The following is a 24,991-nucleotide window of genomic DNA, read 5'->3' as shown; positions in this document are numbered from 1 at the left end:
ACAAGATTGAGACAATTCAAGGCTTTATTGTACTAGATGTTTCCCCCAGCAGCACAGGTACAGAATGCAGCTGCCGGGAAGGCACAGGCTTTTATACTCCGCCGTACTGGGCGGAACCAGCAGGCAGGCTTCACCAATGAAAATAGCAGTCTCAGGTACCTCCCACACCAATGGTCTTACAGCATTATTCAGGGTACCGTAATACCCCTAATACCGACTACCACAGCTTGTTTCCCAACCTCTTGGTTTTGGTGCGGTCCAATTTTCCATTCATAACCCCACAGCAAACTCGAGACAGGATCACCTTGAAGGATTCGTTGATTTGCATTCACGCAAGTTGCGGAAGGAGGGGTGCAATGTTGTCCCCTTTGCAGTCATACAGTTAAAGAGGCACAGAAAGATTGACCAGAGAGAAAATAAGTACGGTTTCACACAGGTTCCAGAGAGCTGAAGTCTAATCAGTTATTCCCTCCCAGAGATCGACAGGTTGAAAACCGGTGCTGTATATTTCACTTTTCGAGTGAAGATGACTTGACACAATGAGATAGGCATTCCGAGATGAATCAGCCATGTAGGTGATGGACTGCAGTTCCAGTGGAAACAATATGGATGGGGTTGGGTATTGGGTCGATGCAAAGCCCCCTTAAAAACACTAACACAATCCACGGGGACCTCCGGTAAATACTGACACATGCCCCAAGGACCCGCTGTAAATACTGACACACTCCCCGGGGAACCACTGGTTAGATGGTAAATTGGCAGACTGAGTTTGAACGGCAGTAAGGCAATAGAATTGTTTCCTTCAGCTCGTGGCCCCCCCTCCATGAATTCCAGTTCTCCACTTGGAGGAATTTTCTGCTGGCGAGCTTCAGGAAAGGCTGCTCGCAGATCAAGGCACCATTTTTTCCAGCTTCCCTGATCGCCACCTCCCACCCTTTCACAACCCCCCCCCCCTTTCTTTTTGATCCCTTACCTCAGCCCCCCTGACCTTGGGAGGCCCCCGGAACACCCCATCACCTCCCCCCATCTACCTGGCAAGGCCCAGCTGAGATAGATTCATGGCCGTGCCAACCAGGCACCCGGGCACCTTAACACCACAAGCCTGGCACCCAGGCAGTGCCCCAACACCCTGTCAGTGCCACCTAGGCACTCTGGCAGTGCCAGGTGGCTTTGCAGGGTGCCAGTCTGGCAGTGCCAAGGTGCTTGCATGCCAGGGAGAGAGCCAAGTTACCACCTTGCCCTGTCCCCGACCACCCGGTGGTCTCTGATGGCCAGAGAGAACCCCTAGATACCGTTACAACTAGTTTGTGTGGACCAGTACTCAATTTGTTTCTAATGCATTTTATTCCAAACTTATTCGAAAAGTCCAAAAGCATACAAAATCCAGGGAACACCCCCCCAACTCACAGTACTAAAATCGGTACTAATTCTTTCCCCTTTTACACTCTGTGCCCCCCCCCCCCCCCCCCCCACCCTCCCTCCGACCCCCGCCCCCTTCTCCTGCGATGAACAATTCCTCGAACATGGCCATGAACAGTCCCCGTCATGTCTCATAGCCATCCACTGAACCCCTCAGTCCGAACTTAATTTCTCCAACCGGAGGATCTCCTATAAATACTGACACACTCCCCGGGGATCTCCTATAAATACTGACACATTCCCCGGGGATCTCCTGTAAATACTGACACACTCCCCGGGGACCCTCTTTAAATACTGACACACTCCCCGGGGACTCCCTGGAAATACTGATCCCCTCCCCGGGGACACCCTGTAAATAATGACACACTTCCCGGGGACCCCTGTAAATACAGACACTCTCCCGAGGACACGTTGAAAAGACTGACACACTCACAGAAGACCCCCAGTAAATACTGACCCAATCCTCGGGCACCTCCTGTAAATACTGACACACTCCTCATGGTCCCCTGTAAATGCACTAATGCACAGCCCATGGACCCCCTGTAAATACTGACACACTCCCCGGGGGCCCTCTTTAAATTCTGACACACTCCTCGGGACCCCTGAAAATACTGACACACTCCTGGGGACCCCCTGTAAATACTGACACACTCCCCGGGGACCCCCTGTAAATACTGACACACTCCCCGTGGACCCGCTGTAAATACTGACACACTCCCCGGGGACCCCCTGTAAATACTGACACGCTCCCCAGGGACCCGCTGTAAATACTGACACATTCCCCGGGGACCCCCTGTAAATACTGACACACTCCTCGGGGACCCTCTTTAAATTCTGACACACTCCTCGGGACCCCCTTTAAATACTGACACACTCCCCGGGGATATCCTGCAAAAACTTACACACTCCCTGAGGATCCCCTGTAAATACTGACACACTTCCCATGGATCCCCTGTAACTACTGACACACTCCCCGTGGACCCCCTGTAAATACTGACACACTCCCCGGGGACCCCCTGTAAATACGACAACACTCCCCGAGGACCCCCTTGAAATACGGACGCACAACCGGGGATATACTGTAAACACTGACACTCTCTCCGTGACCCCCTGTAAATATTGACACACTCCCTGGGGACCCGTTATAAATACTGACACACTCCCAAGGGACACCCTGGAAATACTGACACACTCCCCAGCGACCCCTGTAAATATGTTACAGTCTAAAGGGACCCCTGTAGCTACTAACCAAGTCCCCGGGGACCCCCTGTAAACATTGACCCAATCCCCAGGGACCCCCTGGAAACACTGACCCAATCCCCGGGGACCTCCTGTAAATACTGACACACTCCCCCGGATCCCTGTAAATACTGACACTCCCCGGGGATATCCGGTAAAAACTGACACACTCCCCGCGGATCCCTGTAAATACTGACACACCTTCCGCGGATCCCTCCAAATACTGACAAACTCCCCGGGGACTCCCTGTAAATACTGACCATCTCACCATGAAGCTCCCTGTGAATACTGACAAACTCCCTGGGGATTCCCTGTAAATACTGACCATCTCACCATGAAGCTCCCTGTGAATACTGACAAACTCCCTGGGGATTCCCTGTAAATACTGACCATCTCATCATGAAGCTTCCTGTAAATACTGACACACCACGGGAACTCTAAAAATATTGACACACTCCCTGGGGACCCCCTGTTAATACTGACCCAATTGCCGTGGACCCACTGTAAATACTGACACACTCCCTGGGAACCCCATGTAAATACTGACACACTCCCCGGAGACCCCCTGTAAATACTGACACACTCCCCGGGGACCCCCTGTAAATACTGACACACTCCCCGGGGATTCCCTGTAAATCCTGACCCACTCCCCAGAGACCTCCTGTAAAGGCTGACACGCTCCCCAAGGACCCATTGTAAATACTGACACACTCTTCGGGGACTTCCTGTAAATACTGACCCACTCCCCACGGAGCTCCCTGTAAAAACTGACACACACCCTGGGGACCACCTGTAAATACTGACACACTCCCCGCGGATCCCTGTATATACTGACACACTCCCCGGGACTCCCTGGAAATACTGTGTTATGGGCCAGGGTTTTGAGAACCCCAAAGTGTATCATGGGGTTCACCTGACCCACAACATTAATAGATTGTGGTTATGGGGAGCATATGGGCCTACTTTGCAAGTGTGGTGCATCAGAGAGCTCAAGTACTTTTAAATTAAAACAATGTTTATTTATGAAACACTTTATAAACCCACAGTAAACATCTTAACAACTATCAACAGTGTGTCAGTATTTACAGGGGGTCCCGAGGAGTGTGTCAGAATTTAAAGAGGGTCCCCGGGGAGTGTGTCAGTATTTACAGGGGGTCCACGGGGAGTGTGTCAGTATTTACAGGGGGTCCCCGGGGAGTGTGTCAATATTTACAGGGGGTCACGGAGAGAGTGTCAGTATCAACACCAAGAAACCCCCCAAATAATCCAGTACTCGATAAGTAGCTCTTAATCTTTTCTTGCAACACCCATAAGACAAAAAAAAACTTTTTACAGAAAGACACCAGGTTTAACTTCTCTCCAGAAGCAGGTATTATTTTTAAATCACCAAAAGGATCTGCAGACAGTCTTTAGATTTCAGAGACTAATACACCTTCTTGCTGTGACTGCAGCTATCCAGCTCTCAAAACGAAACTAAAACACCCCTGTAGCAGACAGCCCAAAGCGAAAGTAAAAGCAGACAGACAGTCCAGCTCCACCCACACTCTGACATCACTGCAGCAATAAACACCCATTTCTTAAAGGTACGCCCACTATAGCTATTTGAAAAACACCCATTTCTCAAAGGTATATCCACTACAGCTATTTTATAAACACCCAGTTCTTAAAGGTACTCTCACCTGACACCTCCCCCCAAGAAAAAAAAACCCATCAACTTCAAGATGGTTTCATTTTTCACATTTTCACTGTCCTTTAAGAAATATGGATAGTGAATATGCATTTTTTTTTAACAAAACAAAACAGGCAAACATCCATAATAACATAGTCCATTTTAGTTATTCTTCCTCCAACTGAACTCCTTCTTGATTGACAGTCTCTTTGAACAAGAAGGTCTCTGCATGATCCACCCATTTCTCTACGCCTCGGCATTTCTCTTTAAAGTCAGATACTTTAGTTCAATCTGATCACAGAGCCCCTTGTAATTCTCCAACACAGGAGCATTGGCTAACACAGCCTTTAGACCTTCAAATGCCTGTTGAAACTCCGCTATCCACTTAAATTTGCTACGCTTCTTCAGCAAGTCCGTCAGTGGAGCAACCACACTGCTAAAGTTCGGCACAAACTTCCGGTAGAATCCATTCATGCCAAGAAATCGCGTTATTTCCCTTCGTGTCGAGGGTATTGGAAACTCCCCAATAACTTTTGTTTTCGCATCCTGTGGGACCATTCTACCCTGTCCGATTGTATGGCCAAGGAAAGTGACTTGGGTTTTTCCAAATTCACTTTTGGCGAGGTTTACCACTAAACCCGCTTACTGAAGACGATCGAATAACGCCTTCAGATATTTGAAATGTTCTTCCCACGTCTGGCTGAAAATGACCAGATCGTCGATGTATACCGCACAATTGAGTAATCCTGAAACAACCTTGGTAGTTAACCGTTGAAATGTGGCTGGGGCGTTTTTCATGCCAAATGGTATAACTTTGAATTGGCATATACCATCTGGAGTCACAAAAGCTGAAATCTCCTTCGCCCTTTCGGATAAAGGTACCTGCCAGTAACCTTTAAGTAAATCCAGTTTGGAAATAAAAAGTGATTGTCCCACTTTCTCAATGCAATTGTCCAAACGTGGGATAGGATCAGAGTCCGACCTTGTAACTGCATTAACCTTTCTATAATCCACGCACAACCATTGGGTACCATCTGGTTTAGGTACCATCACTATAGGTGAGCGCCATTGGCTGCAACCCACTTCAATTATGCCATTTTTGAGCATACTCTCAATCTCTTTGTTAACCTGTGCCAATTTTAAAGGGTTAAGTCTATATGGATGTTGTTTAAAAGCAACAGCATTTCCCACATCTACATCATGTATAGCCATTTTAGTACTTCCCAATTTATCTCTACAAACTTGCCCATGTGATATCAATAACTCTTTCAGGTCAGTTCGTTTTTTCTCTGGAAGGTAACTCAACATTTTATCCCAATTTTTAAGAACATCCTCATTTTACAATTTAATTTGAGGTATGTCAAATTCCATGTCATCTGGATTTGGTTCATCACTTTGAGTTAGAATTATTAAAACCTCCTTTTTCTCTCCTTCCCTTTCAAAGTACCTTTTAAGCATATTCATATGACACACTTGGTGAGTCTTCCTTCTATCTGGTGTTTTTACCACATAATTCACCTCACTTAATTTCCTTTCAATCTGATGCGGTCCACAAAACCTTGCTTTTAAAGGTTCACCTACCACTGGTAACAATACTAAAACTTTATCTCCACTGGCAAAACTATGAACTTTGGATTTCTTGTCCACTCTCCGTTTCATCACATTTTGTGCAACTATTACATGTTGTCTAGCCAATTCATCTGCTCTATTTAATCGTTCCCTAAAATTTGACACATAATCCAATAATGTAAGTTCCAATTTCTTACTCACCAATTTTTCCTTAACCCAATTAAGTGGTCCTCTTACCCCCATGACCAAAAATTAGTTCAAAAGGACTGAATTTGGTTGACTCATTAGGTGCATCCCTAATTGCAAACAATACGAATGGAATTCCGTTATCCCATATAGTCCACGCACAACCATTGTGCACCATCTGGTTTAGGTACCATCACTATGAGTGAGCTCCATTGGCTGCAACCCACTTCAATTATGCCATTTTTAAGCATACTTTCTGGATAATCTTGACAATAAGCCCTCAACATTGTCTTTAATGTCTGATGCAACCTTTCTAACGCTCCCTGCGATTCTAGCACAGTTGATTTACATTGTTTTATTCCTAAGTTATCCATAACTTCTTTGAATAACCTTGAGGTAAAATTTGATCCTTAATCCGATTGTATTTCTGTGGGTAGTCTATATCTAGTAAAGAATTTAAGTAACTCCTCCACAATCTTTTTAGCTGTAATATTATGTACTGGAATGGCCTCTGGAAACCTAGTAGACACATCCATTACAGTCAAAAGATATTGGTTCCCACATTTTGCTTCGGGAAGCGGTCCTATGCAATCAATTAGGACCCTTGGAAAAAGTTCCTCAAATGCTGGAATGAGTATTAAGGGCACTGGTTTTATCACTGCTTGAGTTTCCCTATCATTTGACATGTGTGACATGATTGACAAAATTTAACTACATCTTTATGTAGTCCAGGCCAATAAAAATGTTTCTGGATTTTATCTTGAGTTTTCCTTCCTCCCAAATGACTTCCCACTGGCACCTCATGTCTACTCGCAACACCTCCTTTCTATACCCTACCGGCAATACTACTTGATGAACTTTTGCCCACTTTTCACCCACCTGCATATGTAAAGGTCTCCATTTTCTCATCAAGACATCACTTTTACGGTAATAACACTCCGGTATACACTCAGATTCCTCTACCGTGTATGCTTTCTGATACATCCGTTTTATTTCTGTATCTTTCTGTTGTAAGTCCGCCAATTTTCCTGAACTAAAAATATCCCCCTCATCCTCCATCTGTTCTTGTTCTTTTTCAACCATCTGATCAAAAATTGTTTCTGATTATTGCACTTCAACTTCATCTTCACTCTTTGATTTCTCCTCTTGCCTTAACCTGTGACTTTGCGAACTTGTTACCTCACAATCCAGAAAAATCAACACTTCAGTTGTCTGATTATCCACTGGCTTATCAACTACAGTAGGCATCACTCCCACCTGCGATCCAGCTATATCATTACCCAAGATAAACTGTGTTCCTGAAAAAGATAGTTTCTCTATTACTCCTACTACCACTTCACCACTCTTCACTGGACTTTCCAACCTTACCTTATATAATGGAACACTACTCTTCTCACTCTGAATTCCACATATTACCACCTTTTCTGGCAACATTCTTCCCAAACTACATAACTCCTCATCTTTTACCATTAAAGATTGACTAGCTCCCGTATCTCTTAAAATTGTGACTTCTTTACCTGCTCCTTCTGACACACATGAGTAAACTTTACCCACACAAGTAAATTCTTTAAAGAGATCTGGCACCTTCTTATCAATCACCTCTTGATCAGGCTGTACAGTCTTTTGCACCTCCTTCGCTTCACTTGGGCTTTCCATTACCACTTTAACAAACCCCACTGTCTTATCCTGTTTTACCACATCAGCCTTCCTCCTGCTTTTCTTCAACCACCAACACTGTGACTTCACGTGGCCTAGTTTATTACAGTGAAAACATTTGAAACTTTTAATATCTCTTCCACCCTCCTGGATTTCCTTTTTAATCTCAGGTACACTCTCCTTATTATCTCCCATCAGATCTCCTTTACCTCTGCCACTTGAGTATTTCTCATGTCCCCAGTTTCTATCCCTCACAGGCTGAAACTGATGTCGGAAACCAAGCTTTGATTTATGAACTAATTCATAATCATCTGCCATTTCTGCTGCTAACCTCACAGTTTTAACCCTCTGCTCTTCCACATGAGTTCTCATTGCATCAGGAATTGAATTTTTAAACTCCTCCAAAAGTATAATTTCTCTGAGAGCTTCATCCATTTGGTCTATTTTCAAAGCCCTTATCCATCTATCAAAATTACTCTGTTTGATCCTTTCAAACTTCATGTATGTTTAACCAGGTTCTTTCCTTAAATTTCTAAACCTTTGTCTGTGGGCTTCAGGCACTGGTTCATATGCACCCAAGATGGATTTTTTCACCTCCTCATACGTCCCAGATACCTCCTCCGGCAGTGATGCAAACACTTCACTCGCCCTACCTACCAGTTTTGTTTGAATCAATAATACCCACATGTCCAGTAGCCATTTCATTTGTTTAGCCACCTTCTCAAATGAAATGAAAAAGGCTTCTCCCTCCTTCTCATCAAACCTTGGCAATGCTTGAACATATTTAAATAGATCCCCACCAAGCCTTCGACTATGATGCTCTTTCTCACTATCCTCACCACTATCCGTGAACTGTGCGTTGATTCTCCGACCCCCGTGCCGGGCCGGAGAATCGCCGCAACTGTGCCATGATGCCCCGACGCTGGCGCGCGATTCTCCAAGGTGGAGAATCGGCGCCATTTGCGATGGCGCGTTTGGTGCGGCGCCATCCGCGGGCCGCTAGAATCGGCGGGGCCACCGAATCTGCGGCCCGCATGGGCCAAGGGGCCACGTAGATATGACAGAGTCCAGCCGGCGCCGTTCACCCCTGGTTGCTGCCGGCGGAAACTCTGTGGGAACGGTCAGGGGGCGGCCTGTGGGGGGGGGGGGGGGGGGGGAGGTTCCTTTACCGGGGGGGCCTCCGATGGGGTCTGGCCTGCGATCGGGGCCCACTGATCGGCAGGCTGGCCTCTCCCCCACCCGGGCCTACTTTCTGGCGCGGCCGGCCCCTGAACACCGACTCCATCTTGAGTTGGGCCCGGCACGCTAAAGAAGTCCCCCGTGCATGCACAGGATGGCACGGCCCAACTGCGCATGTGCAGGATGGAGCTGGCCCAACTGCGCATGCGAGGGTTGGGGCAGTGCCCATTTGGTGCTGTGAAAGGAGGCTAGAGTGGCGTGAACCGCTCCAGAGCCATGCTGGCCCCCTGTGGGGGAGAATTGGATGTACCCGGGCCTTGTTCGCGCAGTCGTGAAACACAACGGCGTTCACGACGGCACGAACACTTGGGCTCCATATTGGAGAATCGCACCCTGTATGTTTCCCTTTCCGTCCGCCAATTTTAACTGACTGTCATGTTTCATGGCCATTTTCTGAAGTTCAAACTCTCTCTCTTTTCCCTTTCCTCTCTCTCTTTTCCCTTTCCTCTCTCTCTTTTTCCCTTTCCTCGCTCTCTTTTTCCCTTCCTCTCTCTCTTTTTCTTTTTCCCTGATCTGTACCTCCCTTTCTCTTTCTTTTTGTTCGGCTAGGGCTATTCTTTCTATGTTTCTTTCTTCTCTTCTTTTTCTTTTTCCCTGATCAGTATCTCCCTTTCTCTTTCTTTTTCTCTCATTGTGTATTCAAGCTGCTTTAATTCTTTTTCATGTTCAAATTGCTTGATTTGTAACTGAATTTTTGCCATGCCCATTGAGTCAGAGTGTATCTCAGACAATTTTAAATGCTCAGCTAGCACCGTATGTACCTCTTTTTTCGTTTTCTGTCAGGTCGTGTTAACTGCAATGTTTTTGCCAAATCTAAAAGCCTGTTTTTAGTCTCTGTTCGTAAGGTACAGCGTGTGACTGCCTCCGCCCCCAAAAACTTCAGAGCCTACGTAAACTGGTATACCACACCTGAAAAGCACCCACAATATGCTCATCCCTCACTGTCTTTTAAGTTCACTAAACCAATCCAATATTGGACTTTTATCTCCTACAAACCCCCAATTTGTTATGGGCTAGGGTTTAGAGAGCCCCAAAGTGTATTATGGAGTTCACCTGACCCACAACCTTTAATAGATTGTGGTTATGGGGCACACACGGGCCTACTTTGCAGGTGTGGTGCATCAGAGAGTTAAAGTACTTTTAAATAAAAACAATGTTTATTTATGAAACCAGTTACCACTTTATAAACCCACAGTAAATATGTTAACAACTATCAACACCAATAAATCCCCCAAAGAATACAGTACTCTATAAGTAACTCTTAATCTTTCCTTGCAACATCCATAAGGCAAAAAAAAAACTTTTTAGAGAAAGACAGCAGGTTTAACTTCTCGACAGAAACAGGTATTATTTTTAAATCACCAAAGGATCTGGAGACAGTCTTTAGATTGCAGAGAGAGACTAATACACCTTCTTGCTGTGACTGCAGCTATCCAGCTCTCAAAACGAAACTAAAACACACCCTGTAGCAGACAGCCCTAAGCAAAAGTAAAAGCAGACAGACAGCCCAGCTCCACCCACACTATGGCATCACTGCAGTAATAAACACTCATTTCTTAAAGGTACACCCAACACAGCTATTAGAAAAAGACACATTTCTTAAAGGTACATCCACTACAACTCTTTTATAAACACCCATTTCTTAAAGGTACACTCACGTGACAACAGACACACTCCCCAGGGACCCCCTGTAAATACTGACACACACCCCGTGGACCCCCTGTAAATACTGACACACTCCCCGTGAGCCACCATGTAAGTACTGACACACTCCCCGTGACCCGTTGTAAATACTGACACACTCCCCGCGGACCCCCTGTAGATACTGACACACTCCCCGGGGAACCCCTCTAAATAGTGATACACTCCCCAGGGAACCCCTGTAAATACTGACACACTCCCTGGGACCCGTTGTAAATACTGACACACTCCCCAGGACCCCCTGTAAATAATGACACACTCCCCGGGACCCGTTGTAAATACTGACACACTCCACGGGGACCCCCTCTAAATACTGACACGCTCCCCGAGGACCCCTGTCAATGCTGACACACTCCCCGTGGACCCCCTGTAAATACTGACACACACCCCGTGGACGCCGTGTAAATACTGACACACTGCCCGTGGGCCCCCATGTAAATACTGACACACTCCCTTGGACACGTTGTAAATACTGACACACTCCCCGTGGACCCCCTGTAGATACTGACACACTCCCCGGGGACCCCCTGTAATTACTGACACACTCCCCAGGGACCCCCTGTAAATACTGACACACTCCCCGGGACCCGTTGTAAATACTGACACACTCCCCGTGGACCCCCTGTAAATACTAACACACACCCGGGGACCCCCTGTAAATACTGACACCCTCCCTAGGACCCTCTGTAAACACTGACACACTCCCCGGGACCCGTTATAAATACTGACACACTCCCAGCGGACCCCCTGTAGATACTGACACACTCCCCGGGGACCCCCTGTAAATACTTACACCCTCCCCAGGACCCGCTGTAAATACTGACACACTCCCCGTGGACCCGCTGTAAATACTGACACACTCCCTGTGGACCCCCAGTAAATACTGACACACTCCCCGGGGGCCCTTTCTAAATACTTACACCCTCCCCGGGACCCGCTGTAAATACTGGCACACTCCCCGTGGACCCGCTGTAAATACTGACACACTCCCCGTGGACCCCCAGTAAATACTGACACCCTCCCCGGGACCCGCTGTAAGTACTGCCACACTCCCCGGGACCCACTGTAAATACTGACACACTCCCCGTGGACCCGCTGTAAATACTGACACACTCCCCGGGACCCACTGTAAATACTGACACACTCCCCGGGACACACTGTAAATACTGACACCCTCCCCGGGGCCCCCTGTAAATACTGACACACTCCCCGGGACCCACTGTAAATACTGACACACTCCCCGTGGACCCGCTGTAAATACTGACACCCTCCCTCTGGACCCCCGGTAAATACGGACACACTCCCCGGGACCAGTTGTAAATACTAACACACTCCCCGGGGAACCCCTTTAAATACTGACACACTCCCCGGGACCCGTTGTAAATACTGACACACTCCCCGTGGACCCCCTGTAAATACTGACACACTCCCCAGGACCCCCTGTAAATAAAGACACACTCCCGGGGACCCGCTGTAAATACTGACGCTCTCCCCGTGGACCCCCTGTAGATACTGACACACATCCCGGAGACCCCCTGTAAATACTGACACAGTCCCCGGGACCCGTTGTAAATACTGACACACTCCCCGGGACCCCCTGTAAATACTGACACACTCCCCGGGAACCCCCTGTAAATACTGACACACTCCCCGGGACGCCCTGTAAATACTGACACACTCCCCGGGACCCGCTGTAAATACTGACACCCTCCCCGGGGACCCCCTGTAAATACTAACACACACCCGGGGACCCCCTGTAAATACTGACACCCTCTCCGGGACACTCTGTTAACACTGACACACTCCCCGGGACCCACTGTAAATACTGACACCCTCCCCGGGACCCACTGTAAATACTGACACCCTCCCAGGGACCCGCTGTAAATACTGACACACTCCCCGGGACCCCCTCTTCATACTGACACACTCCCCGGGACCCCCTGAAAATACTGACACACTCCCCGGGACCCCCTGAGAATACTGACACACTCCCCAGGGACCCTCTCTAAATACTGACACACTCCCCGGGACACCTGTAAATACTGACACACTCCCCGGGATCCACTGTAAATACTGACACACTTCCGGGGACCCCCTGTAAATACTGACACCCACCCCGAGACCCCTGTAAATACTGACACACTCCCCGGGGTCCCCCTGTAAATACTGACACACTCCCCGGGGACCCCCTGTAAATACTGACACACTCCCCAGGGACCCCCTGTAAATACTGACACACTCCCCGGGACCCGTTGTAAATACTGACACACACCCCGTGGACCTCCTGTAAATACTGACACACTCCCCGGGACCCTCTGTAAAAACTGTCACACTCCCCGGGGGCCCTTTCTAAATACTTACACACTCCCCGGGACCCGGTGGAAATACTGACACACTCCCTGTGGACCCCCAGTAAATACTGACACAGTCCCCGGGACCTGCTGTAAATACTGACACCCTCCCCGGGACCCTCTGTAAATACTGACACCCTCCCCGGGACCCCCAGTAAATACTGACACACTCCCCGGGACCCACTGTAAATACTGACACACTCCCTAGGAACCGTTGCAAATACTGACACACACCCCGTGGACCCCCTGTCAATACTGACACACTCCCCGGGACCCGCTGTAAATACTGACACACTCCCCGGGACCCACTGTAAATACTGACACCCTCCCCGGGACCCTCTGTAAATACTGACACCCTCCCCGGGACCCCCTGTAAATACTGACACACTCCCCGTGGACCCGCTGTAAATACTGACACACTCCCTGTGGACCCCCAGTAAATACTGACACAGTCCCGTGGACCCGCTGTAAATACTGACACCCTCCCCGGGACCCTCTGTAAATACTGACACCCTACCCGGGACCCCCTGTAAATACTGAGACACTCCCCGGGACCCACTGTAAATACTGACACACTCCCCGTAGACCCGCTGTAAATACTGACACACTCCCTGTGGACCCCCGGTAAATACTGACACACTCCCCGGGACCCGTTGTAAATACTGACACACTTCCCGTGGACCCCCTGTAAATACTGACACATTCCCCAGGGACCCCCTGTAAATACTGACACACTCCCCGGGTCCCGTTGTAAATACTGACACACTCCCCGTGGACCCCCTGTAGATACTGACACACACCCCGGGGACCCCCTGTAAATACTGACACACTCCCCGGGACCCGTTGTAAATACTGACACACTCCACGGGGACCCCCTGTAAATACTGACACACTCCCCGTGGACCCCCTGTAAATACTGACACACTCCCCAGGGACCCCCTGTAAATACTGACACCCTCCCTGTGGACCCCCGGTAAATACTGACACACTCCCCGGGGACCCCCTGTAAATACTGACACACTCCCCAGGGACCCCCTGTAAATACTGACACACTCCCCAGGACCCCCTGTAAATAATGACACACTCCCGGGGACACGCTGTAAATACTGACACACTCCCCGTGGACCCCCTGTAGATACTGACACACATCCCGGAGACCCCCTGTAAATACTGACACACTCCCCGGGACCCGTTGTAAATACTGACACAATCCACGGGGTCCGCCTCTAAATACTGACACGCTCCCCAGGGACCCGCTGTAAATACTGACACACTCCCCGTGGACCCCCTGTAAATACTGACACACTCCCCAGGGATCCCCTGTAAATAATGACACACTCCCGGGGTCCCCCTGTAAATACTGACACACTCCCCGGGACCCGTTGTAAATACTGACACACTCCCCGTGGACCCCCTGTAAATACTGATACACTCCCCGGGACCCGCTGTAAATACTGACACCCACCCCGGGACCCGCTGTAAATACTGACTTACTCCCCGGGACACCCTGAATATACTGACACTCTCCCCGAGGACCCCCTGTAAATACAAACATCCACCCGGGGACCCCCTGTAAATACTGACACCCTCCCCGGGACCCTCTGTAAACACTGACACACTCCCCGGGACCCCCTGTAAATACTGACACACTCCCCCTGACTGACTGTAAATACTGACACACTCCCGGGGACCCGCTGTAAATACTGACACCCTTCCCGGGACCCACTGTAAATACTGACACCCTCCCCGGGACCCGCTGTAAATACTGACTCACTCCTCGGGACCCCCTGTTAATACTGACACACTCCCCGGGACCCCCTGAAAATACTAACACACTCCCCGGGGACCCTCTGTAAACACTGACACACTCCCCGTGGACCCCCTGTAAATTCTGACACACTCCCCAGGACCCCCTATAAATAATGACACACTCCGGGTGACCCGCTGTAAATACTGACACACTCCCCGTGGACCCCCTGTAGATACTGACACACACCCCGGGGACCCCCTGTAAATACTGACACACTCCCCGGGACCCCCTGTAAATACTGACACACTCGCCGGGACCCATTGTAAATACTGACCTACTCCACTGGGCCCCCCTGTAAATACTGACACACACCCGGGGACCCCCTGTAAATACTGACACACTCCCCGGAGACCCCCTGTAAATACTGACACACTCCCCAGGACCCCCTATAAATAATGACACACTCCCGGTGACCAGTTGTAAATACTGACACACTCCCCATGGACCCCCTATAAATAATGACACACTCCCGGTGACCCGCTGTAAATACTGACACACTCCCCGTGGACCCCCTGTAAATACTGACACACTCCCCGTGGACCCCCTGTAGATACTGACACACACCCCGGGGACCCCCTGTAAATACTGACACACTCCCCGGGACCCGTTGTAAATACTGACACACTCCCCAGGGACCCCCTGTAAATACTGACACACACCCCGGGGACCCCCTGTAAATACTGACACAATCCCCAGGTACCCGCTGTAAATACTCACACACTCCCCGTGGACCCCCTGTAAATACTGACACACTCCCCAGGGACCCCCTGTAAATAATGACACACTCCCGGGGTCCCCCTGTAAATACTGACACACTCCCCAGACTCGTTGTAAATACTGACACACTCCCCGTGGACCGCCTGTAAATACAGACACACTCCCCAGGGACCCCCTGTAAATACTGACACACTCCCCGGGAGCCGTTGTAAATACTGACACACGCCCCGTGGACCCCCTGTAAATACTGACGCATTCCCCAGGGACCCCCTGTAAATACTGACACAGTCCCCGTGGACCCCCTGTAAATACTGACACACTCCCTGGGACGCCCTGTAAATACTGACACACACCCCGGGGACCCCCTGTAAATACTAACATACAACCGGGGACCCCCTGTAAATACTGACACACTCCCCGGGACCCTCTGTTCACACTGACACACTCCCCGGGACCCGCTTTAAATACTGACACCCTCCCCGGGACTCACTGTAAATACTGACACCCTCCCCGTGGACCCACTGTAAATACTGACACCCTCCCCGGGACCCGCTGTAAATACTGACATACTCCCGGTGGACCCCCTGTAAATACTGACACACTCCCCGGGACGCCCTGTAAATACTGACACACACACCGGGGACCCCCTGTAAATACTGACACACTCCCCGGGAGCCGTTGTAAATACTGACACACTCCCCGTGGACCCCCTATAAATACTGACACATTCCCCAGGGACACCCTGTAAATAATGACACACTCCCGTGGACCCGCTGTAAATACTGACACACTCCCCGTGGACCCCCTGTAAATACTGACACACTCCCTGGGACGCCCTGTAAATACTGACACACACCCCGGGGACCCCCTGTAAATACTGACACACTCACCAGGGACCCCCTGTAAATACTGACACACTCCCCGGGACCCGTTGTAAATACTGACACACTCCCGGTGGACCCCCTGTAAATACTGACACACCCCCCGGGACGCCCTGTAAATACTGACACACTCCCCGGGGACCACCTGTAAATACTGACACACTCCCCGGGAGCCGTTGTAAATACTGACACACTCCCCGTGGACCCCCTGTAAATACTGACACATTCCCCAGGGACACCCTGTAAATAATGACACACTCCCGTGGACCCGCTGTAAATACTGACACACTCCCCGTGGACCCCCTGTAAATACTGACACACTCCCTGGGACGCCCTGTAAATACTGACACACACCCCGGGGACCCCCTGTAAATACTAACATACAACCGGGACCCCCTGTAAATACTGACACCCTCCCCGGGACCCTCTGTTCACACTGACACACTCCCCGGGACCCGCTGTAAATACTGACACCCTCCCCGGGACTCACTGTAAATACTGACACACTCCCCGTGGACCCACTGTAAATACTGTCACCCTCCCCGGGACCCGCTGTAAATACTGACATACTCCCCGGGACCCCCTGTTAATACTGACACACTCCCCGGGACCCCCTGAAAATACTAACACACTCCCCGGGGACCCTCTGTAAACACTGACACACTTCCGGGGACGCCCAGTAAATACAGACACCCTCCCCGGGACCCCTGCAAATACTGACACACTCCCCGGGACCCACTGTAAATACTGACACACTACCGGGGACCCCCTGTAAATACTGACACCCTCCCCGGGACCCCTGTAAATACTGACACACTCCCCGGGGACCCCCTGTAAATGCTGACACACTTCCGGGGACCCCCTGTAAATACTGACACCCTCCCTGGGACCCGCTGTAAATACTGACACCCACCCCGGGACCCGCTGTAAACACTGCACACTCCCCGAGGACCCCAATGTAAATGCTGACACACTCCCCGTGGACCCCCTGTAAATACTGACACACACCCCGTGGACCCCCTGTAAATACTGACACACTCACCGTGGGCCCCCTGTAGATACTGACACACCCCCCGGGACGCCCTGTAAATACTGACACACTCCCCTGGGACCCCCTGTAAATACTGACACACTCCCCGGGAGCCGTTGTAAATACTGACACACTCCCCGTGGACCCCCTGTAAATACTGACACATTCTCCAGGGACACCCTGTAAATAATGACACATTCCCGTGGGCCCGCTGTAAATACTGACACACTCCCCGTGGACCCCCTGTAAATACTGACACACTCACTGGGACGCCCTGTAAATACTGACACATTCCCCAGGGACACCCTGTAAATAATGACACACTCCCGTGGACCCGCTGTAAATACTGACACACTCCCCGTGGACCCCCTGTAAATACTGACACACTCCCTGGGACGCCCTGTAAATACTGACACACACCCCGGGGACCCCCTGTAAATACTAACATACAACCGGGACCCCCTGTAAATACTGACACCCTCCCCGGGACCCTCTGTTCACACTGACACACTCCCCGGGACCCGCTGTAAATACTGACACCCTCCCCGGGACTCACTGTAAATACTGACACACTCCCCGTGGACCCACTGTAAATACTGTCACCCTCCCCGGGACCCGCTGTAAATACTGACATACTCCCCGGGACCCCCTGTTAATACTGACACACTCCCCGGGACCCCCTGAAAATACTAACACACTCCCCGGGGACCCTCTGTAAACACTGACACACTTCCGGGGACGCCCAGTAAATACAGACACCCTCCCCGGGACCCCTGCAAATACTGACACACTCCCCGGGACCCACTGTAAATACTGACACACTCCCCGGGACCCGCTGTAAATACTGACACCCTCCCCGGGACTCACTGTAAATACTGACACACTCCCCGTGGACCCACTGTAAATACTGTCACCCTCCCCGGGACCCGCTGTAAATACTGACATACTCCCCGGGACCCCCTGTTAATACTGACACACTCCCCGGGACCCCCTGAAAATACTAACACACTCCCCGGGGACCCTCTGTAAACACTGACACACTTCCGGGGACGCCCAGTAAATACAGACACCCTCCCCGGGACCCCTGCAAATACTGACACACTCCCCGGGACCCACTGTAAATACTGACACACTACCGGGGACCCCCTGTAAATACTGACACCCTCCCCGGGACCCCTGTAAATACTGACACACTCCCCGGGGACCCCCTGTAAATGCTGACACACTTCCGGGGACCCCCTGTAAATACTGACACCCTCCCTGGGACCCGCTGTAAATACTGACACCCACCCCGGGACCCGCTGTAAACACTGCACACTCCCCGAGGACCCCAATGTAAATGCTGACACACTCCCCGTGGACCCCCTGTAAATACTGACACACACCCCGTGGACCCCCTGTAAATACTGACACACTCACCGTGGGCCCCCTGTAGATACTGACACACCCCCCGGGACGCCCTGTAAATACTGACACACTCCCCTGGGACCCCCTGTAAATACTGACACACTCCCCGGGAGCCGTTGTAAATACTGACACACTCCCCGTGGACCCCCTGTAAATACTGACACATTCTCCAGGGACACCCTGTAAATAATGACACATTCCCGTGGGCCCGCTGTAAATACTGACACACTCCCCGTGGACCCCCTGTAAATACTGACACACTCCCTGGGACGCCCTGTAAATACTGACACACACCCCGGGGACACCCTGTAAATACTAACATACAACCGGGGACCCCCTGTAAATACTGACACCCTCCCCGGGACCCTCTGTTCACACTGACACACTCCCCGGGACCCGCTGTAAATACTGACACCCTCCCCGGGACTCACTGTAAATACTGACACACTCCCCGTGGACCCGCTGTCAATACTGACACCCTCCCCGGGACCCGCTGTAAATACTGTCACCCTCCCCGGGACCCGCTGTAAATACTGACATACTCCCCGGGACCCCCTGTTAATACTGACACACTCCCCGGGACCCCCTGAAAATACTAACACACTCCCCGGGGACCCTCTCTAAACACTGACACACTTCCGGGGACGCCCAGTAAATACAGACACCCTCCCCGGGACCCCTGCAAATACTGACACACTCCCCGGGACCCACTGTAAATACTGACACACTACCGGGGACCCCCTGTAAATACTGACACCCTCCCCGGGACCCCTGTAAATACTGACACACTCCCCGGGGACCCCCTGTAAATGCTGACACACTTCCGGGGACCCCCTGTAAATACTGACACCCTCCCTGGGACCCGCTGTAAATACTGACACCCACCCCGGGACCCGCTGTAAACACTGCACACTCCCCGAGGACCCCAATGTAAATGCTGACACACTCCCCGTGGACCCCCTGTAAATACTGACACACACCCCGTGGACCCCCTGTAAATACTGACACACTCACCGTGGGCCCCCTGTAGATACTGACACACTCCCCGGGGACCCCCTGTAAATACTGACACACTCCCCATGACCCGTTGTAAATACTGACACACTCCCCGTGGACCCCCTGTAGATACTGACACACTCCCCGGTGACCCCCTGTAAATACTGACACACTCACCAGGGACCCCCTGTAAATACTGACACACTCCCCGGGACCCGTTGTAAATACTGACACACTCCCGGTGGACCCCCTGTAAATACTGACACACTCCCCGGGACGCCCTGTAAATACTGACACACTCCCCGGGGACCCCCTGTAAATACTGACACACTCCCCGGGAGCCGTTGTAAATACTGACACACTCCCCGTGGACCCCCTGTAAATACTGACACATTCCCCAGGGACACCCTGTAAATAATGACAAACTCCCGTGGACCCGCTGTAAATACTGACACACTCCCTGGGACGCCCTGTAAATACTGACACACACCCCGGGGACCCCCTGTAAATACCAACATACACCCGGGGACCCCCTGTAAATACTGACACCCTCCCCGGGACACTCTGTTCACACTGACACACTCCCCGGGACCCGCTGTAAATACTGACACCCTCCCCGGGACTCACTGTAAATACTGACACACTCCCCGTGGACCCACTGTAAATACTGACACCCTCCCCGGGACCCGCTGTAAATACTGACACACTCCCCGGGACCCCCTGTTAATACTGACACACTCCCCGGGGACCCTCTGTAAACACTGACACACTTCCGGGGACCCCCTGTAAATACAGACACCCTCCCCGGGACCCCTGCAAATACTGACACACTCCCCGGGACCCACTGTAAATACTGACACCCTCCCCGGGACCCCTGTAAATACTGACACACTCCCCGGGGACCCCCTGTAAATACTGACACACTCCCCGGGACCCACTGTAAATGCTGACACACTTCCGGGGACCCCCTGTAAATACTGACACCCTCCCTGGGACCCGCTGTAAATACTGACACCCTCCCCGGGACCCGCTGTAAACACTGCACACTCCCCGAGGACCCCCTGTAAATGCTGACACACTCCCCGTGGACCCCCTGTAAATACTGACACACACCCCGTGGACCCCCTGTAAATACTGACACACGCCCCGTGGGCCCCCTGTAGATACTGACACACTCCCCGGGGACCCCCTGTAAATACTGACACACTCCCCGGGACCCGTTGTAAATACTGACACACTCCCCGTGGACCCCCTGTAGATACTGATACACTCACCAGGGACCCCCTGTAAATACTGACACACTCCCCGGGACCCGTTGTAAATGCTGACACACTCCCCGTGGACCCCCTGTAAATACTGACACACTCCCCGGGACGCCCTGTAAATACTGACACACTACCCGGGGACCCCCTGTAAATACTAACACACACCCGTGGACCCCCTGTAAATACTGACACCCTCCCCGGAACCTCTGTAAACACTGACACACTACCCGGGACCCGCTGTAAATACTGACACATCCCCGTGGACCCCCTGTAAATACTGACACACACCCCGGGACCCTCTGTATACACTGACACACTCCCCGGGACCCCCTGTAAATACTGACACACTCCCCCTGACTGACTGTAAATACTGACACGCTCCCCGGGGACCCGCTGTAAATACTGACACCCTTCCCGGGACCCACTGTAAATACTGACACCCTCCCCGGGACCCGCTGTAAATACTGACACACTCCTCGGGACCCCCTGTTAATACTGACACACTCCCCGGGACCCCCTGAAAATACTAACACACTCCCCGGGGACCCTCTGTAAACACTGCACACTCCCCGAGGACCCCCTGTAAATGCTGACACACACCCCGTGGACCCCCTGTAAATACTGACACACTCCCCGTGGGCCCCCTGTAGATACTGACACACTCCCCGGGGACCCCCTTTAAATACTGACACACTCCCCGGGACCCGTTGTAAATACTGACACACTCCCCGTGGACCCCCTGTAGATACTGACACACTCACCAGGGACCCCCTGTAAATACTGACACACTCCCCGGGACCCGTTGTAAATACTGACACACTCCTCGTGGACCCCCTGTAAATACTGACACACTCCCCGGGACGCCCTGTAAATACTGACACACTACCCGGGGACCCCCTGTAAATACTAACACACACCCGTGGACCCCCTGTAAATACTGACACCCTCCCCTGGACCCTCTGTAAACACTGACACACTACCCGGGACCCGCTGTAAATACTGACACATCCCCGTGGACCCCCTGTAAATACTGACACACACCCCGGGACCCTCTGTATACACTGACACACTCCCCGGGACCCCCTGTAAATACTGACACACTCCCCCTGACTGACTGTAAATACTGACACACTCCCCGGGGACCCGCTGTAAATACTGACACCCTTCCCGGGACCCACTGTAAATACTGACACCCTCCCCGGGACCCACTGTAAATACTGACACACTCCTCGGGACCCCCTGTTAATACTGACACACTCCCCGGGACCCCCTGAAAATACTAACACACTCCCCGGGGACCCTCTGTAAACACTGACACACTCCCCGTGGACCACCTGTAAATTCTGACACACTCCCCAGGACCCCCTATAAATAATGACACACTCCCGGGGACCCGCTGTAAATACTGACACACTCCCCGTGGACCCCCTGTAGATACTGACACACACCCCGGGGACCCCTTGTAAATACTGACACACCCCAGGACCCCCTGTAAATACTGACACACACCCCGGGGACCCCTTGTAAATACTGACACACCCCAGGACCCCCTGTAAATACTGACAAACTCCCCGGGGACCCCCTGTAAAAACTGATATACCCCGTGACCCCTTGTAAATACTGACACACTCCCCGGGGATATCCTGTAAATAATGACACACTCCCCCTGGACTCCCTGCAAATACTGACAGACTCGCAGAATGCCACTGCCAATCCAGCAATGAACTAATTTACCCTCCCTCCCTCCCTCCCTTTTCTGCTACTTGCTTTTGATCTCGGCTTGTGCACGTTGATGAAACCTTTCAAACTATTCCTCTCTGGTCACTCGCGAACCCGCACGTCATGAGACGTATTCCCTGTCTACAACAACCATGTGTCGGCAGAGGGCACTGCCAATACTTTGACCCTTTGCAGGCATCACCCTCCTGCTCTGTTGAGCATCTGATTAAACTCTGCAAGTCCTTAGCCACAACAAACAGTCTGCAAAGTGCCGTTCTCTTTTGCTGCACGGCTCAAGATGAAGCGAGAGATAGCTCACATCCTCAGCGAGATCTGCATCTCAGCAGAAATGCCTGTGAGATTGCTTGGTGTTTTACCCACACAGAGTTCCTGTCCCGTTCATGGTCTCTCAGGTACCGAGAGCAGGTGTGAAACACTTCCTCGCAACACTTAAAGGTCACATTATTTCATACATCTCCTCTTATTTATCCATCTTGCATCTTAGATTTTCTAATTAGATTCTTTTCTCTCCTAATTTCGAGCGGTACCATTGATAAGAATAGAGTCTGAGAGCACAGGAGGAAGCCATTCAGCCCATCACACCTCCAGCAGGCCTTTAAAGTAGTCATCCAATTAGTTTCTTTCCTCTTCTCAACAAATATTTTCCCTCGGGATATCCTGTAAATACTGACACACTCCCCATGGACCCCCTGTAAATACTAACATGCTCCCCAAGGACCCCCTCTATAAATTAGAGTTATAAGAGGCGAGGGATATTTGAGAAGAAACCTTTGAATGTGCTAGAACAGGTTATTTCAAATTCATTCACAGGATGTGGCCGTCGCCAGCTCGGCCAGCATTCATAGCCCATCATAGGTTGGCACTTGTGGAGGTGGTGGTGAGCCACGTTCTCCAGGCATGAGGTTTGGCACAACCAAGGTGCTGTTAAAGAGTTGAGTTCCAGGATTTTGTCCCAGCGATAGTGAAGGAACGGCGATATATTTCCAAGTCGGGGTGGTGAGTGACATGGGGGGGGAACCTCCAAGTGGTGGGGTTCCCAGGTATCTGCTGCTCATGTTTTTCTAGTTGGTAGCAGTCCTGGGTTTGGAAGGTATTGCCCAAGGAGCCTTGGTGAGTTACTGCAGTGCATCTTGTCGATGGTACACATGCTGCCACTGTTCATCGGTGGTGGAGGGAGTGAATGTTTGTGGAAGGGGTGCTAATTAAGCGGGGCTGCTTTGTCCTGGATGGTGTTGAGCTTCTTGAGTGTTGTTGGAGCTGCACTCATCCAGGCAAGTGGAGAGTATTCCATCACACTCCTGACTTGTGCCTTGTCGATGGCGGACAGGGCTCTGGGGGAGGGGGGGCCATGAGTGAGTCAAAGCCATGAATAAAACAAACAGGATGCTGGGTTTTGTCAGAAGGCGCGTAGGCCGAAATGCTCTGGCCCTTCCTGCCCTCAGAACCCTCTGACCCCACCGATGCCGATCCCCTGTGACGCATTCCCATCGATAGAAGGTGGGGGCACGCAAAACCCCACAGACATCAGCGGGACTGGAAGACCCCACCACCAGCCAAGAGCAGGTCTCCTCCACCGCAGGAAAATAGGTGGCGGGGCGGGGCAGCGGGGCGGGTCACAAAATCCCACCCAAGGTTCCAAAAATCAAGAGTTATGTTAAAGCCTGGAGGTTGTGCTCAACCCTGGTCACCACACACTTTAGGAAGGATGTCATTATCAGACTGAGTGATGTATTTCTCCAAGTCCCCCCCTGTTGAAAGTGCCTGTTGAATCTGCTCCCACTGACCTTCCAGGCAGCACCTTCCGGATCACAACGCAGTGAAAAAAAACTCCTCATCTCCCCACCCCACCCTGGTTCTTTTATCGATTCTCCTCAATTTGCGTTGTTGCACTCCCAGTTGCTGTTATAACTGGACGGGAAGATCTTCCTGGTTCAAAAGACCATTGGCGGAATTCTCCATGCCAGAGACTAAGTGTTGGCACCGGGACTGAATTGGTGGTGTTCTGCAACAGCAAAACTGGCGCCGTTCCCAGATCAATCGATGGCATAGTGGTTAGAACTGCTGCCTCCAAGCGCCAGGGACCCGGGTTCAATTCCAGCCTCGGCTAACTGACTGT

The sequence above is a fragment of the Scyliorhinus torazame genome, chromosome 12 (genome assembly GCF_047496885.1).
Source record: "Scyliorhinus torazame isolate Kashiwa2021f chromosome 12, sScyTor2.1, whole genome shotgun sequence".
In the NCBI taxonomy this organism is placed as follows: domain Eukaryota; kingdom Metazoa; phylum Chordata; class Chondrichthyes; order Carcharhiniformes; family Scyliorhinidae; genus Scyliorhinus; species Scyliorhinus torazame.
This window is presented reverse-complemented; position numbering follows the sequence as displayed.